The following is a 16251-nucleotide window of genomic DNA, read 5'->3' on the forward strand; positions in this document are numbered from 1 at the left end:
GGGGTTACCCATCAAGCTCGTATTTCAATAAATTCCTGCCAGATTTAAGAAAAATTAGACTAAAAAACCCACCAAAAAAACTTCCAAAAAATCCCACTAAATACAATTCATATCATAAATAAATATACCATAATTATAATAAATATATACCATAATTATAATAAATATATAATTTGAATGTGCAATCCACTCAACATTTAAAAATCAAAACCCATAAAACATAAAGCGCTGTAAATCGTAGGTGGAATGGCCCTCCTAAACATAGCAGTTTACTACCAAAATTTTTCCAGCGACACAATTTTAACCAACTAAACCCAAATATATATACACGAAGTGAAATGGGCGTTCAAGTTTTCCTTAAGATAGACTTTTCGACTAGTTTGTAACTACAAATTTCATTGGAGAAATCCGTGACACCTGAAACGTAACTCGAAAGAGCGAAATCATCTCATCCCTTTTCAACAAAATACAGCCATAGAAAATAAATGGGTCTCTTAATGCCCACGCCTACACTCCAGGTTTCCAATGTAACCTGTACAGATGCTTAAGAATTTACATGTACCACTCGTGTCGTTTTCTACAAAAGATAAGGCTGTGTCCGATATGAATGTGATGAACCTAATGTCAAATCAATCATTATATTAGAATGGTCTAAAGTTTGATATGAAGAGTTCTCTATGCATAAAAAGTGAGGGAAATGGTATCACTCTGCACATTGTCTGCAGGTGAATAAGGGACATGGACACTGATCAGAGTTGGCACCGGAATTATGGCGGTTTTTTATATAGACTTATCAAATTTTTTGAGCGCAACCCAAAACGGTCTCTGCTGGTACTTGGGCTCATTTTTCTGTTATGTCTGTTTGGCATTCTCAATGGTAAATTTCGTATTGCATTCTTTACCACTCTCGGTATGCTAATAAGCATATTAGCTGTCTTTCTGGCACGCGAATTCTTTTTACGGTGGAAACAACGGAAAGACCGTTCTCGTTCCAGGGCAATCAAAGGTGCAGAGATTTCTTCTCCCACTGCGATTGAAGGTGTCGAGATTTCGCATACACACGCGATTGAAGCCGCGCCAGATGATTTTAATGGAGATTATCTGAAGAGTCTGACCGGTCTTCCAACGATATTCTGTTTCCAGGCCCTGGAGACAGCCACTGGCAGCTTCAGCAAAGAGATTGGAAGGGGAGGATTTGGGAAAGTCTACGAAGGAACTTTGACAGATGGTACTCAAGTTGCCGTGAAATGTCTACTGAGTCAGACGGGGCATGGACAGCAGGAGTTTTGTGCAGAAATCGTCACCATATCGTCCCTAAATCATTCCAATCTCGTGAGCTTGCGTGGCGTATGTGTGGAAGGGCCGCATCGGATTCTGGTGTACGAATTCATGCCCAACGGGTCTCTGGATAGATGGCTGTTCGCTTCGGACAGAAAGTTGGATTGGAAGACCAGATATTCGATTGCCCTCGACACTGCACGGGGACTTGCATACCTGCACGAAGAGTCGAGACTTGGTATTCTGCATCTGGATGTCAAACCTCAGAACATTCTGCTGGATGAGGATTTTAAGGCAAAAGTCTCCGATTTCGGCATGGCGAGGTCACTGAACAGAGATTCGGAGAGTCGTGTGGTGACAGGGGTGAGAGGGACGCCCGGGTACATGGCCCCCGAGTGGTTTATGGGGTGGGGAATCACTTACAAGACGGATGTGTTCAGCTACGGGATGGTCCTTCTGGAGATAATCAGGGGGAGCAAGAATGTGGATAACTCTCAGGATTCGGAAAATTGGTATTTTCCTTCTATTGCTTTCAAGAAGGCGAGGCAAGGGAAAATGGATGAATTGATCGAGAGCGGGTTGAAATTGGAGAGGCCAAAGGAGATGGATGAGGCTTATCGGTTGATAAAGACAGCGCTGTGGTGTATTCAAAGTAATTCGGCTATGAGACCTTCAATGGGAACGGTGGTGCGATTATTGGAAGGAGATTTGGAGTTGATGGATCCTCCATTGGCCTGCACGCTTCCGTTCGTCCCCTCGCTTGACGACGACGAGACGCCCCCGGATTTGGACGGCTAAGGTATAGGTCTCTACAAAACTATGTACATTTGGGAGTATATCTGGCCTTAAAATGACTCTTCTTCAGAAGAAAATGTGTCTGCTTATGTTTCTGAACAACCCAAAAGGGAATTCTCGGATTTTATCCATAGCTGAACAGCAGTGGTTTTTCTTTCTGGAAAAGAGTGAGCAAGTCCTGAGTTCTTTGAAACAACTAAAATAAGCTATTTTTTTTTTCATTCTTTTCGAGAATATGTAGAATGGTGGTTTTTCCCCACAACTTAAATAAGCATTTTCCTATTCTCTTAAAGGCTTAGAAATTGTTGATTTTTTTTTGTTTTAGATATAAAAAATAAATAAATGTTTTTTAGTGGATTTGTGATACAACATTTATAAAATTGTAATTTTAAATTGCCCAATAATTGTAGTACACAAGTGTTGTAAATTTGAATTGCGCAATAATTGTACTATAGAAGTATTCCTTAATGTTAAATTCCTCTATTCAATTTAAAAAACAAAATTTCAATCTAATCAGAATGGTGTCACAGGATTCCACCAAAAGAATCCAAAAGAACCTGCTAACCAAATTAGGACCCTGACCATTTTATTCACTTCGTTTCTCCCACGAAACACAGTAAATAAAATACTTTCATTGGAACACACCTTTCTCTTCACATAATACAACAAAATTAGAAACCATTACAACTTTCTTTTTCCAAAGTAATCGACGATGTGTTACAAAGTAAGCTACAACATTTAGATCAATGATTCAATAATGGTTAAATCCCAGATTCACCAATGAACTTACAACCTGTATGTTAAGACACAATTGTGCATTTTTACAGTTGGCAAAAAGGTTTACTAACATGAAATACTTTCATATAAGCAATAAATGCTAACCTTTGAAGTACAATAAAGACAATTGCACATTATCTTTAAGTTTCTGCGCTGATTCGGGGGATGTGCACCACTCGTTCCTGTTGAAATATTAATTTCCCCTGCTGCGTACTGTTTCCAGAAAACCAGTACGCTTCCCAGCACAAATTAAAACAGCAGACACCTGGACAGCAGTTTTGCCAAAGCAATTTTTTCCTGGAGCAGATAGAGCCGTGCGATATGGATGGGCAGCTGTCCGATTGAATGTACAGGGCCTGCAGCAATGAGTTTGACGTGAAGTTGAATCTTCATTGACAATCAGATTTATGAGTCAAGCGATAAATGAAATTTAATGCGGTTGACAGAGTTGGTAAAAATGGTAAACAACAGGTTTTATTGCGGACATGGGGAATGTACCGCAACATCCAGAAATCTCAAAAATTAGATTTATTTTTCTGCTGCTCCATACCTTGTCTTAATTTCCAGTCTTGTCATAATAATTTTAAGCAGTTTTTTCTGGTGCGTTGTTTTTAATGTAATGAGCAGCAGCATAGAAGGAGAGCAGTAGGAGTGTTAATCTTTTAGCAATACAGTGCAGCAGCGCTCGAATGTAATTTCTGTGTTTTGAAAAAGAATGTGCAGCAGCACGAGCTTAGATGAATGAAGCTTTCATGCACAGCAGTGCAGGGACTGTAAATGAAATGTAAGAGAGAAGCGCAGCAGCGCTTGAATGTGATTGTGTGCTGCAGAGAAGAGTAGAAGCAGCAACGAAGGCACATCAGTGCAGAAAAGTAGACACAGCAGTGTGTAAGTTTTTTTTGAGGAACAGAGACAGAGCTCTCTTTGTAATGCACAGCAGTGCAGAAGTTTTTTTTGTACGCAGCAGCGTGTTACATCAGCGTGTTACAGCAGCGTGTTACAGCAGCGTTCTGAGCTGAAACAGAGTGTTACAGCAACATGTTTTGTAAATGCACAGGAGTGCAGTCACAGCAATGCAATGTGTAGACTCAGTAATGTATTTTCTGTTTACAGCATGAAGTCTTTTTTAAGTTTTTGAACTGTCTTTAAAGTAGCCTTGTAGAAATCCCTCTATGTGAGGAAGGCGAATTTGTATCAGTTGGTTTACTGTTTATGAATACAAGTTAATTTTTCCTGTTGCTGTTACACCGTAACTCAAAAATATTTGACGTCAAAAATTTACGTTGCTGAAACACCACGAGCAGCGTTGCTGAAACACCAGTTACAGCAACCAAAAAAAAATCTGTGTTGCTGAAACACCGTTTCCAGCAAGCGATTTTCTGGGTTTTCTGTGTTAAAACAGAGTATAAAAACAGAGCATTTTTTTGTCTGTCTATTATGGAATTTTCACAAATTTCCAACATGGTATCAGAGCTAGTCCAGGCTCTTTGAAGTGTCAAAGAAGCTGAAGGAAGGGTTTATTGCGGTAGCAGCTTCACCAGCAGAGTGAAGGCTCAGCCAAGAAAGGATCCAGGTATTTCTCAGATTAATTTTTTGTGTTGTTGTTGAAGAAACAATCAGTGATTTTAAAAACACAGTCAGAGATTTTAAAGCCTAGATAAGAATGGCAAGGTCAAAGAAGAAAGCCTCCAGGGCTGTTAAAAATGTGTCTCCCCCCTCTACTAAACTAGAAGGCAATCCATTAGAATACATTCTATTTGAAGTTCCAAAGTTTGATGGAAACTTTGATGTATGGGAAATAAAGATGAGGGCTTTCCTAATGTTTGAAGGGATTGAAGTTTGGGAGTCAGTGATTGATGACAACAAGATGGATAAAGAATCCATGGAGTATGATGCACAAGCAGCAAAGACTATCTTGGATGGTCTCCCTGATTCAGTGAAGAAGAATCTTGGAAAATATACATCAGCAAAGGATATATGGGACAGACTGCATGACCTTCATGCAAAGGGAGCACTGACCATGACAATGAGTCAAGAAGAACCCATCATAGAAGCTGAGAATGAAAAGCTTGACCTCATCAAGCTTCAAGTAAAAGAAAGGGATGAAGAGCTTGCCAAGCTTAAGAAGGAACTTGATGAAAGCAAGAGGAAACATCATGAAGAAGTCATATCCATGACAAATCAGCTGAATGAAGCAAAGAAGCAGGCACAAGGAGCTGAAAAGAAAATGGAGAGCAGTCAAGCAAAAATCTCCAAAATGAAGTCTGATATTATCTCCCTTAAAATAGTAGCAGCTGAAGCTACTCGTAGCAAGGAAGAAACTGAGGGACAACTAGCAAATAAAAATAATGAATGTGAAAAGTTAGAAGAAGAGATTGTCCTCCTCAGGAAGAAGGTTGAAGGGATGAACAAGATCATGAAGAGCTCTCAAGCCTTGGATGATATGCTCAGCTATCACAGATCTCCATATGATAAATCAGGACTTGGGTATGTAGGTGAACCCTCAAACAAGTATGAGGATGCCTTAAGCAAAGGAGATGTGAAGAACCCAGAAAGAGATGGTGATGCTCCTAGTTCCAGCAAAGGCAAGGAGAAAAATGAAGGCTGCAATAGAAGAAATCCTGCTCCAAGCATAAAACCAGCTCCAAGAAGAAATGTAGCTGATGTCAAAGAGGCAAAAGGCAATGGTTATCATCAAAGGATCTCAAGGCAGCAAGGCTTCAGAAGTACATCAAGGAAACCTCCATCTCCCAGGTACCAAAGTTCATTTTTTGGTTATTGTTATGCTTGTTCAAACTTTGGTCATATGGCAAAAGACTGTAGAGCATTTCATGGAGATAGATGTTGTGGTCCCCGACAATCTCCAAGAAATAATTTCACAAGAAGAAATCATGAATTCTTATTCATGAATAAAGTTGAATGCTTCAAGTGTCATAACATTGGGCATATGGCACGTGACTGTAACTTGACATGGACTCCTATGCAAGCTAGACCCATGCAAAAGAAGAAAGTTAAACAAGTATGGAGAAGGAAAGAAATACAGTCAGAAAGTCTCTTGAGCTCTCCAGCCGATCTAAGTTTCTTTTGAGAAGATTCTGCTGAAAGAAGATAAAGCATACACTAAAAGGGAGCTTGTAATTTTGTTGCTGAACTGTCTTAACAATCACTCTTTGATGAAGACCTTTTCATAAGGGAAAGATATGAAGTTAAATCTGCCATAGAAGCAGAGAAGAAAAGTATGCAAAGCAAGAAGACCCTCACAGCAGTGGGAAGATAGAACATAAAATAGCAGTTTGGAAATTTTTGTTATGGAGCACATGCATTGAAATGCATAGCAATGGAAGGTAGTTTCCTTCTATATAATGTGAGAGAACACACTCACAGCAGAGTGAGTACAATACACAGCAGTAAAAAAATGTAATGTTTTTTCTTCATATGCAATGCAGCATGCAAAGAAATGCATAAAGAAAAACATGGACAGCAGATTTTTAAATGCACATGGAATGAATGGGGATGTGTGTGGCAGCAGAAAGCCAAAGGAATTGCACAGTAGTGCATTGTGTAAAAAAAATGAATGAAGACTAAGATTGTGTGAAGCAAGGGTGCATAAGAAAAGGCAGCAGCGTGATGGCAAGAAGGAGAAGCACAGTAGTGCGAAGAAAATGAAACCAGAACTAAGAGAGAATGAAGAAATGTGTTTTTACACAGCAATGCAAATAAGAAAATGCAGCAGCATGAAATTTTTTGTTGAAGAAATGAAAGGTAATGGCACAGCCGCAGTGCGAGTGTAATCAATGAAGGGGAGCACGCAGTGCGTATTTTTGTTGTTAAATGTGAAAGGAATGCGCAGCAGTGCAAGAGCAATTTGAGAAGTTATTTTATGCACAACAGTGCAGTGATAGAGAGAGTGTTGAAACAGCAGTGCTCAGATAGAGTTGTTGAGATAAAGTTTTGTAATGGAATATGCAGCAGCATAAATGTATTGAAAATTTTACACATAGCAGTGTAATGTTTTTCAGGAGAAGACAAAGTCTGTAGTGAATAGCAGTGTAGAGCATATTGCAGCCTAAGCACTATTGTGAAGATGCTCTCGCTGTGTTTTGGAGCAGCAATGCATTCTACAGGCGTGTTTCAGCAACTGTCTGCGAGATGCTGAAACACGTGTTTCAGCAACAGACTGTGTGACTGAAACTGTGTGTTTCAGCAACAGCCTGGCTGAAACTGTAATTTTCTGAGATAGCAGAAATTGGTTTGTGGAACAAAAGCGTTCCTTGGTGAATCCCTCTATTAAGAGGATGATGCTTTTCAGCATAGTCACACGTGAATCCCTCTCTCAAGAGGAAGGTGCTCTTCAGCACATTGTTATGGTGAATCCCTCTGTCATGAGGAAGGTGCTCTTAAGCACAGTCTCAGGTAAATCCCTCTATTAAGAGGAAGACAATTTTAATTGGTTGTGGAACTGCATCAGAAGCAGTTGGTGAATTCCTCTATGAGAGGAAGTGTTTGGGTACAACAGAATGCCCAGCAGTTGAAATTAAAGGGGAGTGTTGAAATATTAATTTCCCCTGCTGCGTACTGTTTCCAGAAAACCAGTACGCTTCCCAGCACAAATTAAAACAGCAGACACCTGGACAGCAGTTTTGCCAAAGCAATTTTTCCTGGAGCAGATAGAGCCGTGCGATATGGATGGGCAGCTGTCCGATTGAATGTACAGGGCCTGCAGCAATGAGTTTGACGTGAAGTTGAATCTTCATTGACAATCAGATTTATGAGTCAAGCGATAAATGAAATTTAATGCGGTTGACAGAGTTGGTAAAAATGGTAAACAACAGGTTTTATTGCGGACATGGGGAATGTATCGCAACATCCAGAAATCTCAGGAATTAGATTTATTTTTCTGCTGCTCCATACCTTGTCTTAATTTCCAGTCTTGTCATAATAATTTTAAGCAGTTTTTTCTGGTGTGTTGTTTTTAATGTAATGAGCAGCAGCATAGAAGGAGAGCAGTAGGAGTGTTAATCTTTTAGCAATACAGTGCAGCAACGCTCGAATGTAATTTCTGTGTTTTGAAAAAGAATGTGCAGCAGCACGAGCTCAGATGAATGAAGCTTTCATGCACAGCAGTGCAGGGGCTGTAAATGAAATGTAAGAGAGAAGCGCAGCAGCGCTTGAATGTGATTGTGTGCTGCAGAGAAGAGTAGAAGCAGCAACGAAGGCACATCAGTGCAGAAAAGTAGACACAGCAGTGTGTAAGTTTTTTTTGAGGAACAGAGACAGAGCTCTCTTTGTAATGCACAGCAGTGCAGAAGTTTTTTTTGTACGCAGCAGCGTGTTACAGCAGCGTTCTGAGCTGAAACAGAGTGTTACAGCAACATGTTTTGTAAATGCACAAGAGTGCAGTCACAGCAATGCAATGTGTAGACTCAGTAATGTATTTTCTGTTTACAGCATGAAGTCTTTTTTAAGTTTTTGAACTGTCTTTAAAGTAGCCTTGTAGAAATCCCTCTATGTGAGGAAGGCGAATTTGTATCAGTTGGTTTACTGTTTATGAATACAAGTTAATTTTTCCTGTTGCTGTTACACCGTAACTCAAAAATACTTGACGTCAAAAATTTACGTTGCTGAAACACCACGAGCAGCGTTGCTGAAACACCAGTTACAGCAACCAAAAAAAAATCTGTGTTGCTGAAACACCGTTTCCAGCAAGCGATTTTCTGGGTTTTCTGTGTTAAAACAGAGCATTTTTTTTGTCTGTCTATTATGGAATTTTCACAAATTTCCAACAGTTCCAAGGCGAACCTCTCACTGTTTCTTAGATGCAGAATCAACAAATGCAAAATCCGGAACCATAGCAGGCAAGTACAATGGAAGAACCGTGATAACAATGCTGAAAGCAACTTTGGAGTGTTTTTTTTGAAGATGCCAACTATGACCATTATGGTCACAAAACTCATAGTTGCGTGTGCGGCAAGGCAAACTCTTAAGGCATGTGAAATATGCAATCCTAGACTCCTAACAATCATGAAGCCAGTGACTACATTTTTATGGGCTAAGGATTGAAATGTAAGATAACAATAATATTCCTCATACGGCGTAATCACGTTTTCTTCTCATCAGGAATCTAAACCCTACTCCATGTTTCATAGATGGTATCTAGGGTAAGTGTAAATTAGTTGGACTGATTATGAAGCTTAACCAGGTAAGCACATTGAATCCAACAGCTTTCCAAAACACAGAGACAGGAACTGTCACTTCTATGAAGGGACCTCTGTAATCTGAATTTTTTATGAATAGAAAGCCAGTTCTAAGTGTAACTTAGCGAGGCATTATTTCTTCTGCTGTCAAAGTAAACAAGCGCCAACAGACTTCCTCTCTTCTTCCAACAATTTTTAGTCAACGAAAGAAACGTTCTCAATTACGGAGCACTTGGGGCTGTATGCAAAAGAATCCGTTGGTCAAAAGTTTCATCTACAGTACTGTGTTGATGTTTGTTACTTGCAGGTTTTGCAGGCATTCAGTATGACTATTAGGAGAAAGAAAAGGGAAAGAGCAAAGTTGCTCAGCACCAAGTTGCTTTGTTTAAACATATATAAGAGTATTTATATATATTTTAATTTATAAACAAAATTGTTTTTTTGGCATGAATCTCAATTTTTAAGCGATAATTTGATATTTTTTTTATTTAAAATACATTTTTGAATGTATTAATGGATTCAACACCCTGAAAAATCTCTAGCACACAAGAATTGTACAAATTAAACAATTTAAATTCAAGTTTTTAAATATCTCCACTCAATTTTGATTAAAATTAACTAAAAAAATATCGTCAAAAAAAAATCATGAATTATTGTTGTGAGTGAAAATATTTTGTTATTATTTTCTCTATTTATATGTTGTTTTCCTTTAGCGAAAATTCCATTGAGAATAACTTATGTTAGAATGCCTTCTACGATTCCTCTCTAGAAATAGTAAAAATAGAGGAAGCTTCACAAAACTATCTAGCACAGGTTTTGTGACAACCCCAGTGATGTTTCCATTTGTGAAATGCATTATAAATATGTCATGTGTTTTAATTACAAAAAAAATGGGTTGAGTTAAGGGACAAAAATTCAAGAGATTCGGTGAGGATACCTGCTTTGGTGGTTGGAAATTTTCTTACTACAAGAAAGAAAATATGTATTGGTCATGTCAGCTCTTCAAGGTTGGGTTGTGAAATTAATGGTCTGGTATGTTAATAATTGATGGCTGCAATAGGAGTATGCTGGTCCATGCTTCCTTTGGCAAGTTTTACAAGGCAAAAAGGACAAGAAATTAAGAGAATAGTGGGCAAGCTACCAGCTAATATGGTATGTCGGCCATCCACTGCAGTAAGACAAACAACAAAAAGAAAATCTGGAAATAGTTAGACAGGTGGAGCCCTTCCTATTGGTTGGAAACATTATGGCAGGAAAACGTCACTGTCAAAAGGAATGCAGTAGAGGAATTTGAATAGACAGAGACAACACATGAGACCATGCAAGAGAGGTAGTGTAATATAAGGACAGTGGACTCGAGCAGCAGGGGTCAGTGCAAAAGAGGAACTATGCAGTAGTAAAGTAGAGGGAGAATTTGGAGTTGTACGTGAAAACATAGTAGAGAAAGAAGGAGAGGAACCTAACTATTGGAACAACGTGAAAGAGAAGGAACATAAGCCATTCGAACTGCTAAAAGAGGGTAGTCAAACTATGGAAAGAGGACTCAGAGCAAAATACCCCTCAGTCTCTAGATTTAGGCTTGGGGGTGACAATTGCAAGTGAGAGCTTGGCTATAGTTGTTTATGTGTGGGTGGAGAGTCAGAGTCCCAGAGTCAGATTCCCAATATACTTCAAGATATGTGTCTCCTATGCTTTAACACCAATGAGTATGTGTTTACATCTTGTCTTGAATTGATCCTATCATTGTAAGAGGCATAGTTGATTTTATTACTTGGGAATGTCGATTGATACATTGTTGATATTGCTTTGAAGGTGTCAAAATGATGTGATAAATCCTTGCTTGAATAGTTGGTTACAACCATGGTGCTCAAGTTGAATTACATTCTAACTGTGTGTATCATGGTTGTTTCCTAAGAGTAATAATCGTTTTAACGTCTTTCCTACACTTTTCAGGCCCTGAATAATAGTATTGATGTTTTATTCTTTTCTGGGCCTACTGACATTAGGGGAATTTTAAGGTCTAAAATGGGCCTCCTAAGAAAAATGTACAACCAAAATAAACTTTATAAGGACCAATAGGATTCAAGATGATGATGTCAACTATGGGGGATGATTCACCATTTTTGGAGTAAAAATGTAAAAAATAATAAAATAATAAAACTATTTTTTCAACTCATATTTTTAACTTATCTCCCTAAGGTTTTACTCAAATTTCGAGCAAGAGTACTCGTTGGATGCAAAATTTAATTCGTCATTCAAGGAATACCCATGTTGCATACTTTCAATGGACCCTGCTACACTAAAAAAGAGCAATTTCTGAAAAAATGTGATTGCAATCATGTTTTTTCATGTATTTCTCATTTTTCGTGTAGCAGGGTCCATCGAAAGTATGAAACATGGGTACTCCTTTTATGAGGAATCAAATTATGCATTCAACGAGTGTTTTCACTTGAAATTTGAGTAAACCCATAAGGAAATAAGTTGAAAATGCGAGTCCAAAAAATTATTTTTTTCCTTTTTACCCTCTAAAATTTGATGATGTAATATAATATTATTTTATTATTTCCACTATTATTTTATAATTTCCATAGGAGTTTCATTTTAGACCTCAAAACTCCCCTAATGTCTATCTATTTCACATGGTTGGCAATCTAAGTTTCCAATAGCATGCATCAATGTCCTTGGGTCTGCAATTCTATTTTATTTAAGCTTGGGGATCAATGAATATTCTTTAAACTGTCAAATAGAATGCGTCATGAGCTTGGTAAGTTGTTTTTATGCTTCCAACACTCTAGACTTGAAGTTGCATTATATATATATATGAGAACTATTTTCTCATTGTTAAGTACTTTACCATATATATATATATATATATATATATATATATATATATATATATATATAATATTGGTGTTGTGCTAATAATACCATTTGGGTTGGTCAACCTGGTGAGTTTCATGTTCCAGAAAGGTTGGTCTAACATGCTTACCCTCTTTTATTTTTAAAGACGACCAATGGCCATCACAACATACTAGTCATAGTGATGAGTTGCATCCTGAAGAGTGGCTCAATCCTCATGTTAAACTTAAATCATTGTGTTGAGCCTAGAACCACGGGTGTTCATTAGAGGATAGAGTTTATACAGATGACATTACATTTTTTCCTAATATAGTAAGCATATCTCTAAATAAGAGCCACATACCACCCCTCAGTTCATAACATCTATTGCTAATCCTTTCCTTCCAGTTATGATTGAGGAGACTAGGCATAATTATGTTAAATTGGAAGCTTGGAGAGTCAATTGCAAGCAACTTCACAACTAATAAATATTGATTATTAACTAGTGTCAACTATGTGATTGATCTATTGTTCACACTTTTTAAGAGTTCCTTGAATAATTGATGTAATTTACAATGCAATTATAAACACCTCCTCCCACATTTACCCAAGATAATTCATCCACTTGGGTAAACATGTTACCAAAGAGTTACTATGATATGATTCTACTCACCAAGTACAATTAAGGAAGTGAAACTGACAAGACAAGACCAATCTGACCTTCCTCAGATGTTATAGAACCTTCAAGAGCTATCCAACACTTCTAGGTGTCCAACCCCTAATACCACTTGTTGATTTGTTGAACTAGAGCCCCAGTTGCACTCATGACAAGCCCTCCATGCGACTGAAACCCTCCAGTCACATGCACAACAAGGAATCCATGCGATTGTCCATTTTCAGAAAGTTTTGTGCCAACAACCTCAGATACTTAGCCACTTTTCTAGGCTCGAGACTCATGCCTCTTCCCAGAACTTGATGAAACTCTTAGAAAGGATAAATAACAAGATGACAAGGCATTTAATGAAAAACTTGAACAAGTATCTAATCTGACAAGGCCTAGCCATGACATACATTTGGTCAAACACATCATGAGCATGTAATCTACAGGTCATATAAACACATCTGAGGATAGGGACTTCATACTTATATAAGATTCACCGAGAAGGACCGATGGCCTCTCATAATAGCTACAAGATCATCTATTAAGCCATGCATTCATTAACATTTCATTTACTAATCAGAACATGATGAGATCCATGACTAAGATCTGCCATAAAACCATTCTTATAACCAACATAATAGCAATGATAGAACAATCATTAAGATCACATAATAACAAGTACATTTACCCATCAAATACAGGAGGAAAATAGCTCTATTGACATATGCAAAATGAAACCAGGTCTAGGACTTCAACGTACCACCCGATGATATATTGGGCTGAACCAAATATTTTTTTCAGCCAATCACCCCGTGCCATATTCTAAACATGACTTTGGGATCTCATGGTATAAACCAAACAAAGAAAAAACAGGGCTTTGAGAGGCCAAACCACCTCAGCCCTCAACCAGTGATTCCACCTCACAGTTAGAAATCACTAACCATCACTAGATTGGTCTCTACCCAAGTTGTCTAAGGCTCGAGAGAATTTGTTCCAACCAGGGCTCCTAGAACTAGTAACTCAACCCAAAGTTGTCATCGAGCTTCTATAAAGTTTGTCCAACCAGGGTTTTGAGGACTAGTAACTCAACCCATAAAGGGCTTCCAGAGTGTTTTTCCAACCAAGGCTTCTAGGACTAGTAACTCAACCCAAGTTGTTACAAGGATTCCAAAGCGTTTTTCCAACCAAGGCTTCTAGGAATTAGTGTCTCAACCCACAGCCATAAGAAACATGAGCACCAATCATAAAAACTAGGTAAACCCACAATACCATGGATATCTAGGAAATGGAAAGGCTATGAAACACCACTGTCAATTTAGGCAATCCTCCATGGAAATGACATCATAACCAAGAAACAACATGCATGTGCCATGCATGCCAAAACTAGCAAGGAAATCATACATGAAACTCAGTACCTGCAAGAAAAACCTGTTGTAGTTGTTGATCCCACTGTCCCCTTGCGCTTTCCTGCTTTCCTTTGCCTTCTTGCTCCAAATCCCAAGTATGCCACATTGTTCCAAGAGTGTTCCAAGAAAACTCTAAATTTCCAAGAGTATGAAAGAGAGAGGGAATAGAAGAGAGACCTCTAAAACTGAACTGTCAAAAACCAACATTGAAAAACGCCGAGCAAAATCCATGAACTAATCCTCTAGGGCCTTTTTATAATTGAGGCCTCTATTTTCTTCGTTTTCCATTACTTTCCTTCAATTTCCTCCTCACATGAAATCTGTGACATTTGCCCTTCCTTTTCTCCTATTTTCCATTATTTTCATAAATAAATGCAAGTTTGTCTTTCCAAAGCCTTTTCCATTTCCTTTTCCAATTTCCATAGCCATTAATTAATCACAAGTGATCCCTGTCACTATATTTTTTCCCAACTTTCGGCCTGGAATATGAGTCCCATGACCATGGTCTTATTTTTCCTTTATTAACTTTATTACATGAAGTTTTAACTCAGGTCTATTATAGACCCCTCCCCATTAGGGGAACACCATCCTCAGTGTCCAATGACACCTACAACCAACAAGAACGTTGAAAAGAAAAACATACTGCCCATGGATCTTTATAACTTAGCTCATTGCAGTATTTACAATGAACAACTTGCTAAAAACATAACCAACATGACAAACATAAAAGCATGGAAACCATACCACTTATTGGAGCTTTATAACATAGCCCGATGTGGTATTTACATCATACATATGCATGTATACATATACCAAAACTACTTTGCCTCAACTGACAAACAAGGAATGACACATAGTCCTCATTTGATCAACTATCTCCCATGTAGCTTCATTGGGCCCAAAGTGCTTCCACTGCACTTTAACCAGCTCGATTGCTCAGTTTCAAAGCATGAGCATCTTTCTATACAAAATTCACTGAGGTTCAAATTGGAATTCGCCTTCTGGCTCCACTTACAATAAAGACGATTCAATCACATGATCAACATCTTTAACATACTTCTTAAGTAATGAAACATGGAAAACATCATGGACTTTCATTGTCGGAGGTAGTGCAAGTCGGTAGGCCACTGTAATGGCCCCAAGTTAAAATTTCATGCAGTACAATTAATAAAGGAAAAAAAGATCAAGGTCATTGGACATGTATTCCAACCTGAATGTTGGGAAAATATCCTAGTGGGCATCACTTGATGTGTTTATGGTTAAGGAAAATTGACAAAGGTAATGAAAAAGGCTTTGAAAATGAAAAAGGAAATTTTGGCACTTTATTTATGAAAATGAAGGAAATTAGGAGAAAAGGGAGGTGAAAGGTGAAAGGTTGCATGTGATAATGAAATTGAAGGAAAATTAACCAAAATGAAGAAATTAGAGGCATAAAGAATAAAAAGACATCAGATGATCAGTTTGTGGCCTTTTTGTTAGTTCAGTTTTGGTATTGGTCTCAGAGAGGAGTAGAGAACCAATAGGAGAATGAAAGTAAGAAACCAAAGGAAGGACATGGAAAGAAAAATAAAGCAAGGATCAAGCAAGGAAAATTTGTGTCAAGCATATTAAGCAGAAATCATTGCAAGTAACAGGTTGCATGTATAATTTCCTAGTTGGTTTTGGCATGCATAGTATACGCATGTGTATTTTTGGTTTATTTGTTGTCTGTGGCATGGATTTTGTCGGGTTTTGATAATAATTTTAGCCTTGCCTTGCCATTTTCGGATGTCCATGGTGTGATGGGATTCATTTTTGGTTGAGCTTTGGATTGTCGGAAGGTTTTGGATCCAAGTGAGGTGGTCTTAGGAAAATTCCAAGGGTTGGGGGTGGAGATGGTTTTCTTCGAGAATCCCTCAACAGGTGGGTGGAGACAGGAAAATTCCTCAAGGGATGATGAAGAAATTCTTAGGCATCCAAGCTCGAATTGGTTTTGTGATCTCGTGACTAGTTTAGGTGAGATCACGGTATGGTGAGGGTGGAGGTTGTTTAACCTCTAGAATCCCTTGGTTTTTTTTGGATTGGTTTATCCCATGAGATCCCACATTCAGGCTTGGAATATGGCACAAGGGTGCTTGGCTAAAAGAAATATTTGGTTCAGCCTAATCTATGGTCGGGTGGTATGTGGAAGTCTCAGACCTGGTTGGCTTTTGCATATCGTTACTAAGAACTAACTTTCTATTCCTTTTGATGATTAAATGTATTTGTGATTTTGTGGCTTTAATGGTTGTTCTATCATTGTTATTTATCTGGTTATATTCCA

At 38.2% G+C, this 16251-nt stretch overlaps 1 pseudogene across 2 annotated transcripts; it reads left to right on the forward strand.

Moving 5' to 3' along the window:
• Nucleotides 1–666: 666 nt before the first annotated feature.
• Nucleotides 667–3582, forward strand: LOC149209295 (G-type lectin S-receptor-like serine/threonine-protein kinase SD2-5 pseudogene; annotated as a pseudogene). Of its 2 annotated transcripts, none has more exons than XR_016252856.1 (2): nucleotides 667–2077; nucleotides 3565–3582. The product of XR_016252856.1 is annotated as a G-type lectin S-receptor-like serine/threonine-protein kinase SD2-5 pseudogene, transcript variant X2 (transcript). The 2 variants fall into 2 exon arrangements; XR_016252855.1 differs by lacking the exon at nucleotides 3565–3582 and adding an exon at nucleotides 3074–3514.
• Nucleotides 3583–16251: the final 12669 nt, after the last annotated feature.

Source organism: Pinus tabuliformis, chromosome 1_2 (assembly GCF_031772625.1).
Source record: "Pinus tabuliformis cultivar Carrire ecotype Pingquan chromosome 1_2, CPIR1, whole genome shotgun sequence".
NCBI classification, from domain to species: domain Eukaryota; kingdom Viridiplantae; phylum Streptophyta; class Pinopsida; order Pinales; family Pinaceae; genus Pinus; species Pinus tabuliformis.